Source organism: Triturus cristatus, chromosome 5_1 (genome assembly GCF_964204655.1).
Source record: "Triturus cristatus chromosome 5_1, aTriCri1.1, whole genome shotgun sequence".
Classification (NCBI taxonomy): Eukaryota; Metazoa; Chordata; class Amphibia; order Caudata; family Salamandridae; genus Triturus; species Triturus cristatus.
Window position 1 is genome coordinate 838,175,199 of NC_140587.1, and position 27,573 is coordinate 838,202,771.

At 42.2% G+C, this 27,573-nt stretch overlaps 1 protein-coding gene across 5 annotated transcripts in view; it reads left to right on the forward strand.

Annotated features, from left to right (window-relative positions):
- The window catches only part of LOC146831538 (cadherin-7), a 278,421-nt gene that overhangs the window by 214,078 nt on the left and 36,770 nt on the right, over positions 1-27,573 (forward strand). The window lies entirely within an intron of this gene.

Below are 27,573 nucleotides of genomic sequence, written 5' to 3' on the forward strand. Positions count from 1 at the left end.
AAAGTGAAGGAACCCCGATGCAAAGTCTTGGTAAATCTGAGTCAGAATGTGTAAACATTAGTACCAGAAACAATAGAATTTTAGCTCTCTGAGTTAAATGCAAACTACACTTCCTGAAATTTAAAGGTAAGACACAGATTTTTACTAGCTGGAAACTATGATGACACACACTGTTCTCCTTTTACAATACCATGCAAGGTGAGACTGTCTCCATACAATGGCCGGAGCATGTCACATAATCACATAAACATGAATTCACTGACTATGATGCAAAATACTTTTTTTCAGTGCTAACAAGTATTTAACACATGATAGTTCACCTTTGAAAATGCAAATCAGGTGGCGATATGATTGGTTAGACTCTGGAAAAAAAACAGGCAATGTGAACTCTCTGAGGACTAAATATATTGCCCTCCCTTTGACCTTTCACTTTTTCTGTGCAACATATATAAATACTTACCAAGAAAAGGGTATTTAAATAAACAAGCTATATAATAAGTAGACAATAGCAGCTCTTCCTAACCCACATGATTTGTGGCATTACCCTCTCAATTCCCCTCTGGGAAAGTACTTGATTTCATTTTTGACACAATATTTCTCTTATAGCAGTGATATAATGGTGTTATTACTCTTCCAAAGCATGAATGTTGACTGCTACTAAAGTTGACATTGAGCTCAAACACCCTCATTGAATGTGCAAGTTTAGGCTGTGATTATCCGATCCCCTATCTACAGAAAGTTAAGTAAGAGTAATTAAATGTTTGTTAATCTTCCAATGTTGGACTCCACTTCTTTGCTAGGTACATTCCGTGCTTCTTCTAATTTCCCACGTATCTCCCTAATTACCTCATTTCTCTTTTTAACTGCCCCATTTTTCAATTTTACTGCCCAGATATCTTGTTACGCCTGACTTGTCTCGCAATAATTGCTATGGTATTGTTGCCGCCAAGTGTCCCTTGTGTGTCACACATTACATTGTTGATCTACTTTATTAGGCCAGCTGCAGTGTCCTGTTCATTTTGTCAAGACCTTCAGTTTTTTATTTCAGTGTTTAGTCCCTTACATGTATTAGTTGGTAGTTATCCTGAAGTGGTATTTCATACGTAATGTCCTGCTCTTAAAATGGTTTGTTGAGTATATAAAGACTCTCATCCTCCTCTTGCTTTCACTTTGTTGAATGTCACATGTCTTTTAACTTGTCCTATTCTACTTGTGAGATTCCCAAACTTCCTATTTACTGAATGCATTTTGTCAGAAAAATTCTCCTCTAGTAAGTGAATTAAGGGAAAACATGTATGCAGCAAGAGGCACATGACAGTAAATTCAAGAACAAGAATTAACTAATGTAGCCATAGAGGGAAAAATCTAAACATTAATTACTATTATTGAGGTAACTAGAAAGAGATTGAGGAAATGTACCCAAAGGTGAAATTCTGCTTCACATTACAAGTGAAGCAGAACTATCAAAGTGAAGTGCCAGATTAAAATGCAAAAGGTATTTTAAGTAAAATAGGGAGGGTGGGGGACATTATATTGCATGATTTATCACATGACAAAAATAATCCATACACTACATTGACTACCGATAAACTGTTATGGTAAGTGCCTATGGAATTAAAAACAGTAACTACATACTTGCAATTATGATGTGGTGGTAGGGGAATAGGTAGATGTGAAATAGTTTCAGGTGAATATTCTTGAACTTGTCATAGCGACATACAACCATGGGGTGAACTGGACATTATTAGTGAAATTTTTTACCATGCTAAGAATAGCCCCAGAGAGCGCTTCAACATTGTTAAAAGACAAACCACCCTCGCATCCCTACATGAAATAACAGGCACTAATTAATGCTGCAAAGAAATTGCCAGCTTCTTCACTGATGAAGTCGCAAAAAGGTATCAATCCTTCATCCAAGTCACAAATCCGCCATCCCTCGTAACCTGCACCACTATGCTTACTAATGACCAAATGGACATAAATTATACTAAGGACAACCATGATCTCACCCAACTGAAAAACGACGCCAATTGGTCTGCCTTCAAACTCATGACAACAAAAGAAGTCTTCAATATAATTGCGAACCTAAAGCCTACTTCCCACACTATGGATCTTCTCCCTTCCACAATAGTACAAAACCTCAACCACATCATTGCCCCATTCTGGACAAAAAACATCAACTCATCTCTTGCCTCCGGCTGTGTACCTGACTCCCTCCCATTTACACAATTCACACCCATACTCAAAAAACCAGGGGCAGACCCCTATGATCTCAACAATCTCAGACCTATCTCCAACCTCCCGTTCCTTGCCAAAACTATGGAGAAGTGCATTCTTCAACAATTTAAGCAACATATAGGTGATTACAACCTCCATGATACCTTCGAATCAGGATTCAGACAAGGCTGTAGCACAGAAACTCCCATGCTCAAGATCTCAGATGGTATCCACAGAGCCTTAGATGAAGGTGAAACTTGCTTACTCATCCTTCTTGACCTATCAGCGGTTTTCAACACTTTAATTACTCAGCTTTACTTGAGACAGTTGAGATCCACTCTGGTATTAATGTCACAGTACTAAAATGGCTCACGTCTTACCTTGAACACCGATCACAACAAATTAAAATTAACTCCTGTCTCTCCAAACCCACACAAGTTACTCTTGGTGTACCCCAAGGCTCAATTTTCTTCACTTCCCTCTTCAATCTCTTCATGGAACCCCCTTACAATCATCCTGAAGCAAGCATGGGTCAAATATCAACTATATGCTGATGAAACACACCTCTTCTACAAGATCAAATCACCCTGTGACATCCTACACCTCAATGCCACACTAACCAAGATACAAACTTGTTTCCATTCGAACCACTTAAAGTTGAATCCGAACAAAACTGAATTAATACTGTTCTTCCTTAAAAGTAAAAACCTACTAGTTCAAGACTGGCTCAAGAACCTGGATGCCCTAAATTGCTCCCTCACCCTGTCTAACTCAGTAAAGTCCTTAGACATCACCCTGGACAAGAACTTGTCAATGAAGGATCACATCAAAACTCAGCCAAAAGACCACTTTACTCACTAAAATACCTCAAGCAAATTTAACTGTTCATCCCCCAATGATTTCAAGACAGTAGTACACTCTCTAGTCCTCTCTAAACTGGACTATGGGAATGCAAACTGCACAGGGATGCCGAAAATTCACCCTGCCCCCCTAAGGTCAGTTCTAAATATGGCAGCCCGGCACATAACTGGTGTTAAAATGTTTGAACACATCATGACACACCCATGTTCCTCCACTGGCTTCCCGTTGAAGGAAGATGTATTTACAAGACTGCCTGCATCACACACAAAGCCCTTCACACACATACCCCCAACTATCTATACAATAAACGTATTAAAGCAGGAAGAACCAGAACTCTAAGAAGCTCCAACTCACTTCTTCTCATTCCTCCGAAACTAAAAAGGTAAACCACACGGACTCGATCTTTTTCTGGAAAGGCACCTAGTTTATGGAACGCACTCACTAGAGACCTCCACTGCAACCCCTCCATTTCCTGCTTCAAAAGGAACCTGAAACTCCTTCTCCTCAACAAATATATTATCACATACACCAACTGAACTAGGCTCCAATAGCTCACTCTCTCCATGACTCTACTGTTTGTGATAGTTGGTTTGATTGGTTCAGCTGTCTTATATGTCTTTCACTCCTTTAATTTAAGCTGTTCTAATTAGTCTGCATACCCTAAAGACACATTTTTTTTGCCTACTGATTCTCATTATGTCTACTTATATGTTTACTCTTGAATCTAAGTGTCTATCATCATTCGCAGAGATACGTTATTTTGTTTCTCATTTAAAGCTACGCTATGCTATTATTTTTATGTAAAGCGCTCTGATACCTTCGGGTCTAGCTAGCGCTATATAAAACATATAAACAAATAAAAAAGAAATGCAATGTGAAGAAAAAATTGTCAACAACAGGTGTCAAGATATTTAAAAGAGGGCACCAATCTTTTATTAAATAAAAGAGGCATGAGAAGAGCAGAGAAGTGAAGCACAAGAGACAATGGCTTAAAACAAAATAAGCACAACTTTGAAGACCAGTATGACAAAAAAGCACACATTGTAAGGTGAAGTAATGAAAAGGTAAAAAAAAAAACATAAACTGGATAGTTTTCAAGCTATGCCATGCAGTATGATTTAGGAGCAGGGACAGTTGTAAAGAAAAAGCAGTAAATGGCAAAACAGGAATGTGTGAACCAGTGATTGAAATATACCCTTTAAAAAAGGAAGACGACAACTAACCGAAAGAGCAGTGCTGAGAGCAATAGGGGCATAATAATAAACATATTAGACAGGCAATTTAGTGGTATGTTGGAAAGATAACATGGCCGGTAGGGAAATTAAAAAGCTAAATATATGCCTTCTTGATACATGGGCCACTTACCAGTTGGAGTTAGTATTAATGTGGGCAACAGTGTAATTAAGAACATGAGTAATGTACTTTTAGTATGAAAAACTGAAAAACTAACATTGAGGTTCGAAAATTTACATAACAGTGGAGTATTAATGAGCACAATAAGGGAAGTTTACGTAGAGTACTTAATGATGAGAAAGACGTAGACTTTATATTATTTAGGAGTGAGAAAGACAAGAAGAAATTTGGAGTATTCTCATATACCAGACTAGTTCCCCTTATGAGTGCAAAATTATAAACAAAAAAAACAAATCCAATTAGAATGTCATTTAAAGAGTGAAGGAATGGAGATGAATACTTTCAAAAGCAGTCGACCGATTGACCAATGAGGGAGGAAAGTTGATAAATTGAGAAGAGAAGAATGAGGCTGGAGAAAGTTATTTTTGCTATTTACCTAAAATGTAGAGCATTTGACAAAGATCAAAGGTAGACATAAGTGACCTATGTTTAATAACATCAAAACAATGAATATCAAAGATGTATTAAAGTTTAACAAGATGTATCATATTGCAGAAGGACCAGGACAATTAGGGAGAAAAGCAAGCAATTTCAGAAACATGTATAACAGGGAATGACATGGGATGTCAAAGGGTAACCGCTGATTCATATGACTCATGTCTTTGAGTTGAAGGAAGTACAGTGCAAAATATCACTGTTGTTCACAAGTATTGACAAAGAGTCACCCTCTGTCTCATCTACCATTTTCTCTCTATATCTAATCAACCAGTAGTCATTTTCATATATTCCACCTGTTACACTAATAGAGATGTTTCTGAAATAAATTGATACATTTATAAAGTATGATAAATTCTGCTCTGCCAGTGGAGTTTGTGGAGTTTTGCAACACCCACACACAGTAACACAATGAAAACAGCACAAAAAGACTGCACACAGGTTTAGAAAAATAGAGAATATTTTTCTGGATAAAACAAGACTAAAATGACAACCAGAGTTATGAATTTTCAAAGACTAAACCAAAAATAGCTCTTAGAACACTATAGTGCTTAGGGGTTGCTGGGTGTAGCACTAGACCACTGTAAATCCAAAGTTTTGACCAAGTGCGATGGAGGGCAGGCCAGCTACAGGACTCAGACAGGTCCTCCTGACAAAGTACCTTGGATGGAGCAAGCGATGACATTAAAGAATTGATGACAATTGTCAAGGAGGCGCCGCTTCGCCATTGATCCCATGGATGGAGGCAAAGTGTTGGTGCTGATGTGTGCAGTCAATGAAAGCTTCAACGTCAAACCCCTTTATGATGTAGATGCTGCGCCGATGTTAAGCCATGCTGTCTGTTGGTGTCAGGCCGTGCAGTCCGTCAAGGCGATGTTGTCGAGTGGCTCCAGCATTGAATGTCAATGTGTCGTTTTCGATTGGCACAAAGTCATCAGTGTGTCTATTTTGATGTAGAAACAGCTGCAAAAACCCACCTCCGCAGCCCAGCACTGGAGGCAGCACCTCGGGCATGAGTAGGACTCACTGATGGGAAAGGTCAGCAGCACCAGCAGAATTGCAGGAATTTTTTTATGACCCTGCGACTTTAGAAAACAGGAGGTACGTCAGCAAACCCATGGAGTCCCTCTGGGTTCAAGTGAGATGGGTCCAGTCCTTGTCCTCCTCAGGGTAGAGATCAGGAAGGGCAGCCCAGCAAAGCAATGAGGAAGTTCCTTAGAATAGTCAGTCAAGCAGAGTTACAATCCTTGTAGCTCCTCAGTCCTTACTCCTGGCAGAGTAACTCACAGGTCCAGTAGTGTACTGTTTTGAGAGGGTCAGAGCCCCAGTACTTATACCCAAATGTGCCTTTGAAGTGGATGTGACTTCAAAGCAGCTCCTTGAAGTGCATAGTCCCCCTTTCATTCCAGTGCTGTCTGCCAGGCCATCCGTGGGTGGTAATCAGCCCTTTGTGTGGGGACAGGACATATCCTATTCAGATGTAAGTGTCAGCTCCCTCTCCACCTACCTGCCCAGGAAGGCTTTCAGAATGAAGATGAATGCAGATTAGTCCTCTGTTACACCTACCCTTCCTCTGTTTGTGGCAGTCTAGAGGGAATGCACAAACGAATGTATCTGTCACCTCCACAGTCGCATATTGGAGACAGACTGCAGGCACACCGAGCTAAGTTAAGAGCAGAAACATGTCCACTTTCTAAAAGTGCCATTTCTAAAACAGTAATGCTAAATCCAACTTAGCTGCTCCTTTCTAATCTGGAATTGCAGCTTAAAAGGGTTTTAAGGAACTTCTAATGCTAGCCTAAAAGAGGAGTACGCCTCACAGCAGTGAAAATGTAAGCTGTTTTTCACTATTAGGGCATGTAAAACTTAAAAGTACCTGCCCTACTTTTTACCTACACAGCACCCTGCCCATAGGGATACCAAGGGTCTACCTAAAGGGTTACCTATGTGTATAAAAGGGGAGTTTAAGGCTTGAAAAATTGTTTTAAATGCCAAGTTGAACTAGCAATAAACTGCACACACAGGCCCTGCAATGGCAGACCTGAGACAGATTTGAGTGTCTACTTGTGTGGGTGGCACAACCAGTGCTGCAGGCCCACTAGTAGCCTTTAGATTACAGGCCCTGGGTATATGGTATACCGCTTCACAAGGGACGGTAAGTAAACTAAATATGCCAATCAGGTATTTACCAATTTCTCCATTTTTAAGAGAGAAGCACATGCACTGTAGCACTGGTTAGCAGTGGTAAAGTGCTCAGAGTCCTAAGGCCAACAAAAAAATACAGCACAAATTGGAGGTAAGCAGGCAAAAACTTGTGAGAAGACCACCCTGGATGACAGGTCTAACATGGGCACAAAACATGAACTGGAGGGAATTAAAAAAGTTTATGCAACAATTTTATAAAGGTAGCCACAACGTTTGTCTGTATGACATAGGATTAGCACTCCGTGGCCTAGACACTTTCCTGGCTGTATCTTGTATCATGTGGCTTTTTTAATTAAAATTCATGCAAATGATCTCTGCATTTTATCCAACCCTAGATTTCTTGTAGCCTGTCCTCATGTTTATAATTGTTACTTGTGGCAGTGAGCTGTGCAGAGATTTGATATATAGAACTGTACCATATTTTAAAAATAAAAAAATGCAGTACTGATAGGAGTTCTGGTCACACCCTACCTAGACTGCAGAAAGAATTTATATGCTAGCATACCCACATACTGAATCAAGAAATTGTACAATGGTCATAACTCAACAGACCACCCAACCTCTGGGCTAAATAGCACCAATAGAATCCCAAATTCTGCAATGTTGTTCTCTATCCAGTGAAACATTAAAAGTCTTACACAGAAGTTGGAGAAAAAATCATATATAAGCAGCCCAAATAAAAAGCCTTCCACAGTTGACCATGCAGGGAAGGTCTTCTGCTTGACCCACAAATGCCTGGAGGGCTTTGTCTGCAACTACCTAGAGGACAAGATAAAATAATACAACTCAATCCACAAACTCAACTTCACATGACACAACATATTAACAACACCAATAACTCTAAACAACAGTATAGAGGTGACGCAAAACTTGTAGTGGTGATACTCCTCCTCCGAAACAATCTTCCCACAGTTGTCAATAATGCTGCATCAACAAACTAAAAGCATACCTATTGCAATTATAGCACTACCTCACATTTCTACAACAGCCAGTCTCTCAAGGGAGGGCCACACCCATCAATCCTCTTTTGCCTAAATACACTTGCACTAAGTGAAACTGTTGAACTTATACTGTTGTTCCGATGCACCCAGGGAAATCTCTTGGGACTGTTTTATTGATGCAACTGTGACTTCTCTTCCACTAACCACCTCAGGCCTGGGTCTGTCATTACACCCACAACCCTGGCCTGTGAAGGAAGTTTCTCAAGCAATATGAGTGTTGTAGTGTGTGCTATATAGGCCTGGGTTGGGTTTGCAGACTTCCACTATGCAGAACTCTGCGAAGTGGCAAAAAAATGTGCTCTGAGGAGTGACAAAAGTGGCAGAGTGAGGTAAGTGATGCTGCTCGTACTGATTTTTAGCACCGAGTGTTTGTCCCATGCTGTAAAATCAGCAAGAACGGTACCACATGCAGCGCAAGAGTGAACAGCTTCTTTCTGCTGCTCAAGTAGATGTTCTACTCAAGCGGCAGCTTCCTCAACGCAAATGACAAGTTTCTCAACGCAAGCGGTAACGACCTGTCATGATTGCCCGCATTGAGAAATCTCACCTGGAGGTGGGCTAGTATTGGATTTTCCTCGCTCGCCAACTTAAGGTTGGAGAGCTGCGAGAGAGGAAAAACTCTGCTCACGCCACTATAAGGAGTTTTTCGGAACTCCGCGCTCTACGTGGAGCCCGGAATGGGAAAAACACCACAAACTCTGTTGGGTAGACATGTGGGTACCCAGCTTGCCACTTGACGATGGCCTCCAGTTCCTTCTTGTTCCAGCCTGATCCAGTTGCTGCCTCTTGAACATATGACACCACTGCTGCCAGGTTTTCCCACCCAGGTTTTCTGCTTACCGTTCTTCCCACCAACAGAAGCCCTGCCCACCCCGGGCCTATTTAATGCAGGCCACAGAGCAACTGCATTGAAGGCACCAGGAGAGCCAGCTTGTCACTTGACAAGGACCTCCATTTCCTGTTTGTTCCAGCCTAATACAGTTGCCGCCTTTTGACCTAGTTACACTGCCGTTGCCTGGATTTTCCTGCCCAGTTTTCTCACTCACCGTTCTTCCAGTCAACAAAGATCCCGCCCATCCCCAGAACCTACTTTATGCAGGCGACAGCATGACCACATTAGTAGGCACCTGGCCACCCAGCTTGCCATTGACAGTGGCCGACAGACCCTATTTGTTCCAGCCCAATCCATGAACCCTGGCCCCGCGACCATCCAACGCAACACCACAATCACCAGAGCCAGTCAAGGTAGCCACTCCTCATTGACCTAAACCACATACACCAGCAAACACGCTTCTGCCAAGCATCCCCCAGCACCATGGTAGGGCCTTTCTCCTGCAACCATTGCGATTGCACCCATGACACCTCAGACGCTGACACCACTATCTCCTAATAACCAATGCACGCCACTACCCCACACCAGTTGTCTGCCATGCTGCTTAGTGTCATCCCTTGGGAAACAATCCACTTAAAGCTGGGACCTCCTCTAAGACAACACACGTGACCTGATCTTCCTAACCGAGGCATGGCTTAACCCAGCCCCCAATTCGGGCATCGCCGCAGCCAGCCCGCCTGCCTACAAGGTCATACACCAGGACCAAACCCACAAACCAGGCAGAGGACTTGCAATCATCTACAAAAACACAATTGACTGCACCCGAGACTCGGACACCAAACTCATGGAACACCTCCACTTCAAAATATGAATGGAATTCAACACCACCCTTAAGTGAACCCTTACCTCCTGTCTCCCGGGCTCGCAAGCAGAATTCTGCAACTACATCACAGAATCCATTGCTCCCCTCTCCGTCAGATCAACCGACTACATTCTCCTCAGGGACCTCAACTTCCACTTGGAAGACACCCAGATCCTAACTCCACTGCCTTCCTCGAGAACCTCAGCATCCTCTGACTCACCCAGCTTGTCCAAGGACCAATCTACACTGAAGGTCACACCTTGGACCCATTTTTCTTCTCTAACAACAGGATCACAACCACCCACATGACCCCCTCACTTGGTGTGATCACTACATCGCACATTTCAAGATACCCACCCACCAAGCCACCCCACCAGAAAAACCTAATGCACCATCAAGACACTGGGGCAAAATATCTAAAGAAAATTAGACCAACATTCTACAGGAATACCCACCAAACCACACCGGGAACCTCAATGACTACACCAAGCTTTTCAATAAATGGTTAACTGACTGCACCAACTGCACTGCTCCCACCAGAAACAAGACACACAAAAACTACAAACAACCCAACTGGTGCACAAATGACCTCTGAGAGTCCAAATGCCACTGCACACAACTTAAGAGAAAATGGAGCTTCAACAAAAACACCACCACAAGATCCACAAAAAAGCCACCCTCAACCTCAACCATCAACAACTATGAGATGTAAAGAAAAAAAACCCTAACTCTCAGATTCGAAGCATTCTCCAAATAAGGCAAACAGCTCCTCACCATCGTGAAGGAGTTCTCCAATCCTGCAGCTGCCAACAACAACATCATCCCATCCCAAGTACTCTGCAACCACCTGTTAAAAGTCTTTAAACAGAAGATTGCCAAGATCTATAACACATTTAACCCACAGCATACCAATACAAACTCTCCCAACACCTCCTTCATCGTCAAACAGCAGCTACTCAACTGGAAGTCCTCTTGAATAAAGAAACCACTGCACTGATGAAATCCATCTACTCAGGAGCTCCCTGAGGCCCATGCCTCCACTTTGTATACAACCTTAAAAGAACCACCATCATCTCCCCTGCACTCACAACTATCATCAGCACCTCAATAACCACCGCCACCTCCCTGTATTGCTGAAGAAATGCAGAAGTCAATGTCCTAATAAAGAAACCAACTGCAGACCCCAACACCCTCAGCAGCCACAGACCACTCTCGCTCCAGCCTTTGCCAGCTAAAGTCATGGAGAAATCCATAAATACCCAACTCACAGACCACCTAGAACTCAATCAACTCCTAGACAGCTCTCAAATAGGATTTTGCACCAACCACAGCACAGAGACCGCCCTCATTGTGGCAACCAATGACATCAGAAGACTCCTCAAATGAGGAGAAACAGCGGCACTCATCCTCCATGACCTCTCCGCAGCTTTCGATATTGTCTCCCATAAGCCACTCATCAGAAAACTTCAGCACTTGGGCATCTGCAGACTGGGCCTCAAGTGGATATACTTCTCACTCACAGACAAAACTCAATGAGTTAGGCTTCCCCCCTACATTTCACAGTCCAAGAAACACATCTACAGAGTACCTCAAGGATCATTGCTCAGTCCAAAACTGTTCAACATCTACATGATGCCCTTGCCAACAGTATCAACATAGTATCCTACAACACACAGCTCATCGTCTCCCTTACCGGCTCAACCAGCACAGCCGAAGCAAACTTCAGCAACTGCATGAGCAACATCGCTGCTTCAATGAAAAACAACTTCCTCCAGACCAAAGTCCTAATCTTCCACAACAACCAGTCATGCTGGAACACCTCTTGGTGCCCTCCAAACTTGGCCTCCCACCCACCACTTTGAACCATGCCTGAACCTCAGGATCATCCATGACAACATTCTCTTCATGACCAGACAGATCAACGCTGTCCTCTCACCAAGCTTCCACATCCTGCGAATGCTATGCAAGATTTTCAAGTGGAACCCACTGAAAACCCACACAATGGTTCACCAAAGCTCTTATCACAAGTAGACTTGTTTATGGAAACACCCTCTATATCAGAATCCCAGCCAACATCCCACACCAACTCCAAGCCACCCAGTCTCATCCCGAACATCCCACAAAATACCCACATCTCAACAATCCAATCCAGCTCCCAGTCCTGGAAATATGTAAGTTCAAGCTACTCACCCACATGTACAAAACTCTCCACAACACTGGTCCAGCTTACCTCAACCACTGCTTCAACTTCTTCCTACCCACCAAACACCTTTGAAATGCATCCCAGGCAAGACCACACCTCCCTCGCTTCAAGAAGGCCCGTATTGGAGGACGCTCCTTCACATATCTCACACCCAATATCTGGATAGTCCTTGCAAAACACCTCAGAACGTTCCCCTCTCTCATTGAATTCCAAAGGAACCTCAAGACATGGCTCATTCACACGAAAGAGGCATGGTCTCCTCCTCCTCTCTCAGGCCTTCCTCAGGCGTGCTCTACTCAGGCCTGTGTACCCTCACATGTGATTTGCTGCGTTCTGTAAATTCTCATAAATTAACTTATGTCACAGTATATTAATGTTTCACTTGATTTCAGAAGAATTTTGAGTAAGTCGGCATTGATTATATTTCCCAGCGTAGTCATTTTTGTTCAATATGTCTAATTTACAAGCAATTCTTATGGAAAACTCTAAAGAGTCTCAAAAATAATTTTCTGAATTTCTCAAAAGAAATGTATATGTTGCATATAGTGAGCAGTTATTCCTTCACTTATTTTCTGAGTTGTGCTATCTACAATGCATTAGGGTGAAGCATTTCCTAGTTATATGGATGTGCTTTAGACATGGAAACAGATAAAAAAAGGCGTTTGGTTCCACTCCTACCTACCACAACTGTTCATGATAAAGCACCTGTTCTTATGTCACAAAGATATAGACATGTCTGGTGAAGTGTAAAAAGTAACTAGATTTAAAACATCCCGAGAAACATTTAGTCATGTGAAGAATGCGTTAGGAGATGACTGAAAAATATGTGGAAGGCACCTGGGCCAACAGCACATGAATAAGGAAAAGGCATCTCTTAGAGGAGTGAACTAGTAAGCAAGGCATATTACTGGCTGTTGCATATACTACTAGAAAGGCACTTAATAGCACCCAAATAGGGGCACAATGTATGTGAAAGGCATTTTCTCCCTATCTGAATTTGAATTATTATTGGGTTTGAAGCGATCTATCCCACTTGCATGTAAAAACTCATTCAATGCTTTGTGCTCACAAGTACATATTTAAGGAACTGCGTATATTAGGCATCAACCCTTGCGTACATAGCAGCAGAAGTGCACATTCTCTTTTTGACTTCCCACCTCTGATAATGTTTGGCTCCAGATGTACTCTAGTATCTTCAATACCTTGGTTGACACATGCCTACTTTTCACAGAGCTTAAACCCCACAGTAGACAACCTGCACCACACTCCCAACTATCTCAACTGCATGTATGAAAACCTGTAGTATCATGCACACAGTCTTTTCTTCCACCATGAGGCTCCAGAATCGTGATGGTTCTCAGAATAGTTGTGCCAGCCACCAGCTAAGCACAACACTGCAGTTCAAGCTGCACATGTTGATCCACAGTCCCAAAGACTAACAGAAATAAAATATCACTCTGAACAATCCCAGCAGTTACAGGCATGATTGTTTTCTCTGCACAAGCAATGCAAAAAAGCATGACCCATGCTTCTCTCACTGTTAGTTCAGCCAACAATATCTAGGCTTACTAATATCGGGGGACAAAATATCATAAGGTACATGCAAAAAAAGAAGCATACTATACTATACTACACAACTATGTACCTTCAAGATATATGTTCGGAGTAGGTACATATATATGGAATTATGTAGTTGATATTTTATTTTCAATATTCTGTCTTCGATATTCTGCGCCTTCAATATTGTTGATTTGATTTTCAGGAGGCACACCGTGCAGCGACTGATGCCTCCTGATGAATTTGGTGACACAGCTCCAGATTTTTACCTGTCAGCATAGATCATAACTTCATGATTCGCTTTTTGTAAGCCTTATCCTTCCTTTCCAACTCATAGTGCAGCATGGTATCCAGGTGTCCTCACTGTAAGGCCCACGATGGTCTGAATCTGCTTTACCCACTGCATATTTACAAGGAAACTGTCAGAGTGCGGCGTTAAGCCAAGATTGCTAACGCTACACTCTGGCAGTTTCCAAATGCAGGGATGCACCCTATTTGCAAGAATGCAGTGAACCCCTGAGTTTCCCCTAGCTCTGGCGCTAAATGTAGTGGCCTAGTACCAACACAGGCACCCTTGCACCACAGTGCAAGGGTTCCTGCGTTGTGGGGAATGATTGTTCATGTGCGGGAAGGTATGTGCAGGAAGGTATCACTTCCTGCACATAAACAAATCAATAACGGCTATTTATATTTTCTATGTGTGCTGCTTTATGCAACACAGAGAGAAGTTGCAACTCGTCATTTTTTTAATGACTGTTTATGTGCAGAAAGAAACACCTTCCTGCGAACAATCAACTAGTGGTGATTTGCTGTTTCTATGCATGCTGCAGAATGCAGCACACATAGAAATAGCAAAAACAATGAGAAATTAATTATTTCTCCTCGTTTTCCCAGGTTACGACCAGGTTTCCCCAGGTCTTATTTTTGGCGCGGCCCCATTATTTGTCTTACAAATGAGGGCCAGCGCCAAAAAGCAATGGGTTTTGTCACAGAACAGCCACGCAACACCCATTGCCTGCCTCTCTCATGCCAAGTGCTGCATGAAAGGCAGCGTTGAGCCATGTTAAATGGCTTAACACCTCCTTGCAAATAAGGTGAAGTGCTTATCACCACCGGAACGTCACAAAAAGTGACGTTCTGATGGCGATAACCTCTTGTAAATATGTCCCTATGTTTTCTGTTTCCCTCTGGTGCAATTTTCCTGTCACATGTGGCACTGAGGAAAAATGTTCTGGGAGAATTGCAACACTGATTGTTAGTATGAAACCTGTACAAGTGCAAATTAGCTCATTCTCCATTTTAAATGTGCGCTTGCAAAAACAATGGGTACGCATTTTGTAATACAGACATGATTGCTCGGCACCGTCTGCTATATTAATAAGCAGTGGCGTTTGGTGACCCACGAAAATGGTGAGCCTATATCGATAAAATTAAACAATATGCAAATAAACATTTACATTTTAAAATGAAAAAAAAAGTTTCACTTACCTTTTTAGCCTGCAGCTCGTCCTGTCCTCAGTGTTCTCCAGCTGACTCCTGACTCCTCCAACTAGCTCCTGGTTCCTCCAGTGGAAAGTCTTGCAGCACCTTATCAAGTCCAGACATTTTTTTATACAATTTTTGTAATTCAGCATTGTATTGACCGTGGCTTGCTAACACTACATCCTTAGTAATTCTAACATGATTTGATCGATTGTTAAGTTGCTTATACGCTTCAGCTAAATACTTGCTCTTTTCCCATAACACAACATTGCCACCTTTGTCCGCATTACGCACAATACAATCATCAAATCACAATCACAATACAAAGTGCTTTTTTAACCTTAAAGTTCTTGTAAATTTAAAAATGATCAAATTATGTTAGAATTACTGAGGACGTAATGTTAGCAAGCCACGGTCAATACAATGCTGAATTACAAAAATGGTATGAAAAAAGTTTAATTAATCAGGATGAGCTCATGTTTTTAAAGATCAGTAGTCTTGTAACACCGGTATTTTATCTAATACCCAAGTTCACAAATATCCCGTAAATCCTCCAGGGCGATCCATAATATCAGCTATTGGAAGCGCTTTGGAGAACACATCAAAATATGTGGATTCTTTTTTTTGGACCCTTGTGAAAACTTGCCCATCCTTTATACAGGATACGAGGGACTTCCTGAAGAAGACCTATGATCTTTCATGGAAAGCAGATTTACTGATCACAATAGATGTGACTATGCTCTATATGAGCATTAAACATGAAGATGGCCTGAAGGCAGTCAGACACTTTTTGGGAGGTAGACCTTTGAAATTATGGTCACATACCCATATGCTACTATGTATGATAAGAACATGCCTCACTAGCAACTATTTCCTTTTCAATGGAGAGCTCTTCCACCAGACATGCGGTACAGCTATGGGCACCTGCTTCACCCCCAGTTATGCTAATTTGCATATGGGGCTGGTGAGAGGAGCAGGTGGTCCTGGCGCAGTTCCAGGAAGAGTGGCAAAATCATATAATGCACTGGAGCCGCTTCATCGACGACTTGTTTGTCATTTGGAGAGGCTCGGAAAGAGATGCCAATGAGTTCTTAAAGAAATTGCAGGTCAACAATGTAAACCTGAAATTCACCAGTACTATAAGTGCAACCAGTGTTGATTTCCTGGATCTTACTGTATATATTAAAGATGGGAAAATAGAGAATAAGCTGTATAGAAAGCCGACAGTGGGAAAAACATTGCTTCATGCAACAAGTTTCCATCCCAAAAACTTGATCAAAAGCATCCCCTATGGGGAATGCTTGGGAACTATGAGGAATTGCAGTAATCGAGAGGATACAAGTAAGTAATTAAGTTGCCTGAAAACCCGATTTCAATCTAGAGGGTACTCGGATGAGTGTATAAAAGCAGCAATGTATAAGGCAAACAAGAAAATTAGGGAAGAGATCCTTTTTACTAAAAGCAAGACTAAAGAAAAATTGGAGAAGGACAGTGACAATCAATGCAGAATGGTAACAACTTATAGCAAACAGGAGGGCAATTTAAGAAACATTTTGAACAAGCACTGGCACGTGATACGTAATGATCTGGTGTTAGGTAAAATAATACAACATAAGCCACAAATAACGTTTAGAAGGGCTAAATCCCTCAATCAAATACTCGTCAGTAATATGATAAAAACATCAAAACCAAGGAACACCAATACAACGTGGTTAAACAGGAAGAAAAGTTTCTTGAAATGCACCAAATGCAAAGCCTGCCTTTATGGCAAAAATACTTCAGTGTATACTTAGGTCTCTCGAAAAAAGTGAAGAAAATAAAAGGTGAATTTACATGTAAGATGGAGTTTGCTGTCTACGGGCTTCAGTGCCCATGTGGCTTGAGGTACTTGGGCAGCACAATTCTGCCAGTTCACAAACGCATTTTACAGCATTTAAGGGCTATCAAGAATGGGAACAAATCATATCCAGTGGCCCGTCACTTTGAAAAATCCCACAACAAACGTGATAAAGGTTTAACCTATTTTGTGATCGATACAATTCCACCCAATGCAAGGGGAGGGAACCGGAAGAAAAAAATTAAGAAATTGGAGTCATGTTATATTACAGAACCCAACACCAAGACCCCGTAAGGTTTGAATATAGAAAAAGATTTCAATACTCATCTATGAAAGATACAAGGCTGAAATCAACTTCCTCAAATTCTCCTGTCAATATGAAGGTTTTATCTAAAACAGGAAAAAGAAAAAAAGCTTTTTAGTTTAAGATTTTTTATTTTATCACATTTTTGCACTTGGCACTTTTTTGGGGGGACAGTAGTTGTGGGAAAATATTGTATAAAGACAAGAATGATGTGAATTAGCCCACTAGGGATAAACTTGCTACATTGTAATGTCACTATTTTCATGCCGAAAGCCCACTGGGGCAAGAGTTTTTTTACAAAAAACGTGTTATTAACTAGAGTCTGGCGGGCTAGCATTTTCTTTATTTTCAAAGCAAGTGACCTTTTGCGAATATTATGTATTTTGAGCCCACTTGGGAGGATTCGCAAAAGGTTTTGGTAGAAGGGTATATCAAAAGGCCATTGAATAGCTGGCCGGCAGGTCAATGAACGCGGTACTAGAATATTACGTGTGTCGTTCTAAGACAAGTGTTAATAATATTGAAAATCATTTCTTTACTTAGAGTTGATGTGTAAAATTGTTTTAAAGGCATAAGAGAGGCAAGGATGTACCTTAATTGGGAATAATGGGGGTGGCAAGTCTTTCGGTATCTCTGGGGTAGCCTTAGGTAATCCTTCGGCCAGAAGGGGATACATACCATTCATGAGGGCATTTCTTTGTCTATCTACTTGTTCTGATTTCACTCGGATACCTTCCTCAATTAATAGATTTTCTTGAACTTTGTTTGAACTCTCTTTACTCTTCTCTTCCTGTCTACGTGCTTTTTCTGTACGTCTATGAGATTCTTTACGCCATAACTCAACGGCGTCTTTCTGTGACTGTCTGACTTTCCTTTTCCATAACTCTTCCTCGATTTTCATGATGCACTCTGCATCCCAGGTCCCCGCTGCGGGCCACCTCTGACTTTCTGGCAATCCCTTGGTGTAGTCTACCCATAAATCAAGAAATAATATAGCGTCTAAGCCATGTCTGTGATACATGAAGTGCCCTGGAGTATCCCTAGGAGGAATAGGGACGGCTTCTTCGAGTACCCCTTTTCTAGTAGTGATCTGTCTTAATTTCGAAAAGAGCGGCATATTGACAATCTGATCTGATACTTAATCTTGAACACACTTAATACAAAAGCACACTAATGAACAACCATGCATACCACAATATGCAGGACGTTTAACACATTAAACATTGAACATTAAGCATTTTTTAACCTTTAAAAATAAACAACAATGATGATCGTCTGCATAACTGATCACCAAGCATAATTCTTGACAACAACTAGATACTTCGGAATACTTGATATACTGCTAAACAGTACAGATACACTGCTAAAACAGTGCAGACCGGATTTGTGTACCCAAACCCGTCTTGACCGGCACAACCTATGTGCACGTCAGAAATGCCTCCCCAGTAATGGTACTCACCGGGTAGCTTCGGAAACGGAAGGCCTCGGTAACTTGAACGTGAACCGGACTGGACTCGACTCGACTCGTCGGAAACTGGGCTTGACTTCGAACTGGTGGGTCTCTGTATACCTCGGATCTTGCTCTCTCAGCTAGGCTCTGGTCGGGATACTTCGCACTTCTCACCGCCTCGTCTGGGTGTTGATCGCAGTCTCAGTCGCCCCTGCTTGACCGGAGGGAGATACAGGAAATCCTGCTGGTACGCGTAATTGTCCGTCCAGCTGTGGCAGGAGACCGGGCCTACAACTCACCGCCGGCGCGTGAGATGAGGAAGTGTCCCTATTCGGGCGCCATCATGTGGTAAATAAAAATTCCTTTACCGGGACTGAATTTGATACAGAAACATTATAAAATAGCTCAGTAAAATGAGAGGCAGAATCCGTGATATTAGAGTTTCGGAATGGGCTTTATTCCAATGATCGATTATAATCGGATGCTCCAAGTTCCATCACCACGGGGGTTCAGGAAGTGAAGTACATACTTTATTGACAAGAAGTAACTTTTATAATACATACATTACTATGAAGCGAATGCAGTAGGCGTAACAATTGATAAGGAAAATGACGTTTCACCTGCGTAACCAAAAATGGGTGTAATAAGGAGTAAAAAAGGAACATGATTGGTTATGATGTCATACATAGGTGGATCTATAAGATAATACTTGGCATAGATGCGCGCGCAGCAGCATGACGTGTAATTGACGTGTAACTAGGGGGTGAAGGGGACTTGACGTTAGCTCTACATGTGGAGACAAAAAGTCTGGGGGGTCAAGTTAACCTAATCCCAAATCATATCTAACATCCTATGTTTAAAGAACTATGTTATCCACAAAAGAAGGACTCTCGGACAGAATCTATTCTATACTGACTGTGCGTGCGTGTACAAGCGTCTAAGTGTCTACACTGAATGCGAGGGGGTAGGAATATTCCATGGTAACAGGGCTATGAATTACTTGCATGAGGACAGAGAGGCCGGGCCTTTTGCCTGGTAACTGGAAGAATGTTTACTTAAGCTACTAGGCAGGAATGCATCGGCTGAGGGGGAAGCAGATAATTCGAAGGTGAAATACAGTTCTTGGCAGAGAATAGGCTGATGTCAGGCTTCGTGAGCCGCGCAGAGAATGAGACAAAGTTCATGGTCACAGATGTAGGCTCAGACTGGAGCTTTCAGAGGCAGAAGGCAAGAAGAGTTTGATGACAGAATCAGGGCCTACTTGCCTGGACTGTAAAATGGCATAAGTGAACCATATAAAGCCGGTGGCCTTTTATATTTAGGAATGGAATATCCGGCCTATTCATGGCGGATCTGACAGAGGACATGTTGACGGTGGAAGCACATGTATTTGCGTCTTCATAACTGGAACTGGAGGGAACATACATGTACTTGTGACATGCACATAGAACCGTTGGGGTCCAAGATAGGGGACATAACTGACCAGGAAAATCCACATTTCCACATCCAGTGGCCCGTCACTTTGAAAAATCCCACAACAAACGTGATAAAGGTTTAACCTATTTTGTGATCGATACAATTCCACCCAATGCAAGGGGAGGGAACCGGAAGAAAAAAATTAGGAAATTGGAGTCATGTTATATTACAGAACCCAACACCAAGACCCCGTAAGGTTTGAATATAGAAAAAGATTTCAATACTCATCTATGAAAGATACAAGGCTGAAATCAACTTCCTCAAATTCTCCTGTCAATATGAAGGTTTTATCTAAAACAGGAAAAAGAAAAAAAGCTTTTTAGTTTAAGATTTTTTATTTTATCACATTTTTGCACTTGGCACTTTTTTGGGGGGACAGTAGTTGTGGGAAAATATTGTATAAAGACAAGAATGATGTGAATTAGCCCACTAGGGATAAACTTGCTACATTGTAATGTCACTATTTTCATGCCGAAAGCCCACTGGGGCAAGAGTTTTTTTACAAAAAACGTGTTATTAACTAGAGTCTGGCGGGCTAGCATTTTCTTTATTTTCAAAGCAAGTGACCTTTTGCGAATATTATGTATTTTGAGCCCACTTTACCGGGACTGAATTTGATACAGAAACATTATAAAATAGCTCAGTAAAATGAGAGGCAGAATCCGTGATATTAGAGTTTCGGAATGGGCTTTATTCCAATGATCGATTATAATCGGATGCTCCAAGTTCCATCACCACGGGGGTTCAGGAAGTGAAGTACATACTTTATTGACAAGAAGTAACTTTTATAATACATACATTACTATGAAGCGAATGCAGTAGGCGTAACAATTGATAAGGAAAATGACGTTTCACCTGCGTAACCAAAAATGGGTGTAATAAGGAGTAAAAAAGGAACATGATTGGTTATGATGTCATACATAGGTGGATCTATAAGATAATACTTGGCATAGATGCGCGCGCAGCAGCATGACGTGTAATTGACGTGTAACTAGGGGGTGAAGGGGACTTGACGTTAGCTCTACATGTGGAGACAAAAAGTCTGGGGGGTCAAGTTAACCTAATCCCAAATCATATCTAACATCCTATGTTTAAAGAACTATGTTATCCACAAAAGAAGGACTCTCGGACAGAATCTATTCTATACTGACTGTGCGTGCGTGTACAAGCGTCTAAGTGTCTACACTGAATGCGAGGGGGTAGGAATATTCCATGGTAACAGGGCTATGAATTACTTGCATGAGGACAGAGAGGCCGGGCCTTTTGCCTGGTAACTGGAAGAATGTTTACTTAAGCTACTAGGCAGGAATGCATCGGCTGAGGGGGAAGCAGATAATTCGAAGGTGAAATACAGTTCTTGGCAGAGAATAGGCTGATGTCAGGCTTCGTGAGCCGCGCAGAGAATGAGACAAAGTTCATGGTCACAGATGTAGGCTCAGACTGGAGCTTTCAGAGGCAGAAGGCAAGAAGAGTTTGATGACAGAATCAGGGCCTACTTGCCTGGACTGTAAAATGGCATAAGTGAACCATATAAAGCCGGTGGCCTTTTATATTTAGGAATGGAATATCCGGCCTATTCATGGCGGATCTGACAGAGGACATGTTGACGGTGGACGCACATGTATTTGCGTCTTCATAACTGGAACTGGAGGGAACATACATGTACTTGTGACATGCACATAGAACCGTTGGGGTCCAAGATAGGGGACATAACTGACCAGGAAAATCCACATTTCCACATTCCCTCCTTGTCCCCTACTTGCCCTTCAAGAGATATCAATCTTCATCAATCCATTGATCTGTTCATATAGCATCATTTGTTCTTCTTTCTTCTTCCGTGATCTTGAATGAAATCTTGGTGGTGGAATACACGATGTGGCACACAGACCACAAATCGCTGGTCCACATTGTAGACATAGACAGCAACTGAATAGTATGAGAAGGCCAATACCTAGGAAGGATAAAACTCTCCATCCCAAGGCCGATATCACATTCCAAAACCAACTGGACCAAGTCCAAGTGCCTGGGTTCTGGTGTATCTGGTTTACAATCTTATGAAGGCGAGTGATGGCTTTATATACAGATGGCGAATTTTCTGGTATGAATACGCAGCAGCTTGATCCGATGACCCTACAAGCTCCGCCCCTATCAGCCAGGATGACGTCAAGGACAAGACGATTTTGAAGCACAACAATCCGCATAGCAGACTGCTCTTCCGTTAAATTGCCTAAGGCGGAAATAGTCTCATTCACTACTGCTTCAAGGGTTCTAGTTAACCTACGTATCAGCTTACTATTAGTAACAGTACCTATATAGGGAAAGATGCCTTTATTAAAATCTACATACTTGTCCCATGCTGTCTCAGTATAATCGACAATGGGGAGATCTCTCCGCTCTCTGTTGTGTACTAAATGAATGTTTCTGTAATAATCAGGAGGAGCTAGGAAAACAGGTGGCAGAAGGAATGCAATGTAGCAGGTACCATCCCAATCTAGAGGTAGACGCATATATGCCGTCTGACCACATATAAAGTAGGAGTGGCGAGAAGCTCTAAATGAAGATTTTCCTTGATCACTGAACTCTACTATAGTAGTGCATTTACTATGGCCCATATGTATGGAACCAACCTTTCTTACACACAATTCACCCTTCGCTGGGAATACTGACATGGTGGGTAAGACTAGTTCAACTTCGGATACAACATTTAGAATCATGAGATTAGGTGTAAAATTACCTAATCCATATACTTCATTTTCTAGATCAGTTCCTGTTCTTTTGGGGCGACCCTCCTTGTCAGGGTAGCAGACCTTGAGTAAAACTAGGTTCAGGTTTCCCCATATCCAATGATCTTGGTAAACTGCGGTGTCTGAGTCTATGGAATTGATTAAACTAAACCATGCTCCACAGGAGCCATTATGTGTAAATGGATGTGGAAAGAAAGGCAGGACTCCTTCATAATTCTGATAGGGAGGGAGTCGGCCACACACCCAACAATTGGTGGCATTACTAGTCTGATGGGAATGATGTAACATACTAATGAAAGTGTTATTGCGCAGCGCAAGTCTATAAGACAACTCATGCGGAGGTAAGTCACTAAAAGAATGTTCAGCAGTAACATTATAAACGTGTCTAAAAATAGGGTAATATATGTGCAACAACATACTTGTAATAATTATTAAAAGACTCATTAAAAACAGAATTAATAATGTCCCTATACAGTGGCTACGCAGTGATTTACAATACGCCTGTCGTTTCAACATTTTTCGCGACTGTCCATGATTCGGGTCTAGAGGATACATGTCAGAGACAAATTCAACCGCTTCACCTTGGAGAGGACTTAAACAATCAAATTGTCTGACGTTCTAGGCCTCAATTTTACTTTATAGAGTTCGGTTTCAGTTTTTTCAACCAAAGGAAGTTTTGAATCAGTCTGTGAGGGAGTGCAGGGCACGATGTCTATATCCGAGGATAGTCCATGAAATTTCTTGATATGACTTGAATGGATCCAGCCCTTGCGGCCCTCGATCTTCACGGCTGTCCTTGTGGTCAACAGGACCAACTTGGGTGATCTCCACCTGGGCTCCAGCTGAGTCTTTCGGTCGAAATTCCTCACAAAGACAAGATCACCCGGAACAACGTCATGGGGTTTCACTTCAGTGTTGTCGGGAAAGGCTGCAGCTACCCGTGAACGACAAGATTGTAGTGCAGACATCAAGGAAGCCAAGTAATCTGTCAGCATATTACAGTCAATATCAGTTATTTTGCGTGGTATAGGCGTCCCCCACATATTCGGTGGTCTACCGAAGATCACCTCATACGGGGATAGCCCTGTTCGAGAGTGTGCTACCATTCTCATGTAAAAGAGTGCAACGGGCAACGCTACTACCCAGTCGACACCTTTCTCTCTGCATATTTTGGACATTCTGATTTTCAGTATCTGGTTATGTCTTTCTACGAGACCTGCTGCCTCGGGGTGTCGGACACAGTGGAATTTCCACTGATATCCTAACAGAAGTGAAACGTGTTTCATTAATTCGGACGAGAACGGCTGGCCGTTATCTGAGTGAACAGCACGTGGTAAACCGTATCGTGGGAAGAATTCTCGAACCAACTGTTTGGCAGTAGTCGGGGCAGTGTAATCTGAAACCGGGTATGCCTCCGTCCAACGGGACAGAGCGCAAACAACTACGAGAACATATTTGAATCCTCGACATCGTTCCATCTGGATATAGTCCATCTGGAGTACTTCAAAAGGATGATTAGGAGTATGAAATCCACCCTGTTCTACGGGAACGCTTTTTCCTGGGTTGAACTGACAACAGATCATACAGGTACGGACCTTTTGTTTTGCTGCTGCTCGTAAATGTTTATTGAACCAAATGTGTTGAATGCTGTCTAGCATAGCTTTTTCTCCTAGATGTGCTGGACTATGTATAGTGTTAATTATAACTTGGACCATTGAATCAGGAAGGAACCATACAGACTTTTCCTTCATCATCCATCCTTGGTCCGTTTGGATCCCTCCTAATTCAGTCCATTTCTTTATTTCGTCTGGTGTAGCATGTGTCTGTATGTCAATTACGTCAAGAGTAGGATCTTTAACTGTCATACAATGTGTCGGTGTCGGGACTATTGTCTTTGTCATGTCGGGGGTTTGAGTTTGAGCAGTCTGTTTAGCTGTTCTGTCGGCTAGATCATTGCCTTGGGAAATGATATCAGTAACCTTCGTATGAGCCTTACATTTCATAATTGATATTGCAGTGGGTAGATGTATTGCATCTAATAAGGCATGAATGAGGGGTCCGTGCTGAATGTGGGCACCGTGAGAAGTTAAATAACCTCTCTCTCGCCACAGCACGCCGAAGTCATGTACAACTCCGAATGCATAACGTGAGTCAGTGTATATGTTGACTTTTTTATTCGTGGCTTGAATACAGGCTTGTGTCAGAGCGATGAGCTCTGCGGCTTGAGCTGACAAGGTATTTATACGATTAGTTTCAATGACTTCAGTATCTGTTGTGACTGCGTAAGCGGCCACTAACTCTCCTGTACTTGTTCTCATGCATGAACCATCTACATACAATGTCAGGTCTGGATCTTTCAATGGGACATCGGTTAAGTCTTGTCTGGGTTTCGTCGTTATCGTAATAACTTCAATACAATCATGAGCTAGTGGGTCTGTTCCGATTACAGGTAAAAGTGTGGCAGGATTCAATGTGTTACAGCGTCTGATTTCTATATGTGGCTGAAACAATGTAAGTTCGTACCCTGTAAGTCGTGCTATAGTCAAGTGTTGTGTTTGCGTTCTATTTACAAGAACCTCTACTGCGTGTGGTACTTGAACTGTCAATGGATGTCCTAACACTATGGCATCGCTTTGTCTGATTGCTAAAGCTGTTGCTGCCACTGATTTCAGGCATGCAGGCAAAGCCTGAGCTACGGGATCTAATGTACTAGAAAAATAAGCACATGGTTTGTGTGCTCCTGCTTGTTCCTGTGTTAGTACTGACAAGGCAGTACCTTCGCGTTCTGTAACAAAGAGTGTAAACTGTTTTCTGTAACATGGCGTTGCTAAAACGGGTGCTTGACATAAAGCTTTCTTTAGGCTTTCAAAAGCTTGTGTGTGTTCCTGAGTCCAAGGGAGAACAGTCGGTGTGGCTGCCTCCTGTGTGGTTAACTGAATGAGTGGTTTTGCTAGAAATGCGTATTGAGGGATCCACTGTCTGCAATATGACGTGAGGCCTATGAAGGCTCGTACTTCCTTTTGTGTCTTGGGTATTGGCATGTTAGCTATTAACTGAATGCGGTCGGGTGTAAGCTGCCTTCCCTCCTTGGACAGCGAGTGTCCAAGATAAACAACTCGCTGGACACAGAATTGCAGCTTAGAAGGGGACACCTTGTGCCCCTTTTCGGCTAGAAATTGTAAAACTGTCAGTGATGCTTTTTCACATTCTGGTTCGCTTCTCGCGGTGATCAGCAGATCATCGACGTATTGAAGCAAGGCAGTGTTGACTGGCATGTGGATACTGTCAAGTTCTCGTTTTAGTGCTTGGCTATAGATGCTGGGGCTTTCTGTAAATCCTTGAGGTGCGCGTGAGAATTTAAAGCTGCGCCCATTTAAACTAAATCCGAACAAATATTGGCTTTCCGGATCTATTGGGACGCTGAAAAAGGCATTCTTGAGATCAATTACAGTAAAGAATGTTGCTTCGGAATCAATAGCTGTCAATAATGACGAGATATCTGGGACCACAGGAAATTGTGGCACAATGCATTTGTTTAACTCGCGCAGGTCAATAACCAATCGATATACTGGCGAGGCTGTAGGATCTGTTCGTTTAAGAACCGGAATTATCGGTGAATTACATATATTGGAGTCTGTTTCTACAACTACTCCTTGGGCAATTAGCTCGTCAATGATTTGTAGTAAAGCCACTACAGCATCTGGTGGTAACTTGTATTGTCGCATTCGTGGTAGCACCACTCCTGCCTTTAGTGTGACTCGATATGGTGTAATATTCATGCAACCAACATCAGTAGGGCCTTGTGCCCATAGATGTGTAGGTAAAGTCTGCAGTCGGGGATCCATGTCTCTAGATACATAGTGACCTTTAAAATCACGTAAAAACAACCTTACTCCTTCCGGAGAACAACATATTATGGCTCCTAGAGCTTTCAGGGTTTTAATTCCTAACAGATTTTCTGGGCATGATTTAGTGAGCAATAAATCTGTAGTTCGGGTCAGAGGTCCTATCGTAAGTGGAAGAGGCTGTGATACTTCATTAACAATAGGTTTTCCCGAAAAACCAAGGGAAATATTCTGAGAGCCTGAGAGGGGTGCCCCTGGAACTTCACTACGTTTTATGGTTGTTCGACTTGCCCCTGTATCGAGTAAAAATTTTCTATCTTGACCTAATAATTCACTATGTACATAAGGTCCTTCTTGATCTACCGGAATCTCGATAAGGGGTAAGTCAACTTCCCTCTCTAGGCTAGTTCATGCGTAACGTTGATACTCAGGATATTCATACTGTGCAGTCTGATACATTTGTCGTGTTGTTGTCTGTGTGGCAGCAACAGGCAACGGTGGTGCAGCTGGCACAAACTGTATTGGCTGCTGTGCGGCTGGCATGGCCTGGGCATGCTGCATAGCTCCTTGTTCATTCTGATCTTGTCTTAGTGGCCGTGATCTTTCTTGTGTTTTACCTATAGAGATATTATGTTTTAAAACTGGACAATCGTGTACGTAATGACCTGGCTTTTTACAATAATTGCATGTCCCTTTTACAGGTCCTGCTGAATCGGAATGTGTCATACTCTTTTTATGTCCTTCAGCTGGAACTGTCTGGGAAACTAGCATTTTCATTTTTGTGTCTTTCATGCGTCTGTGTTCATGTTCTTGTTCCTCTCTAATTCTATTGTGATGATACTGTAACAT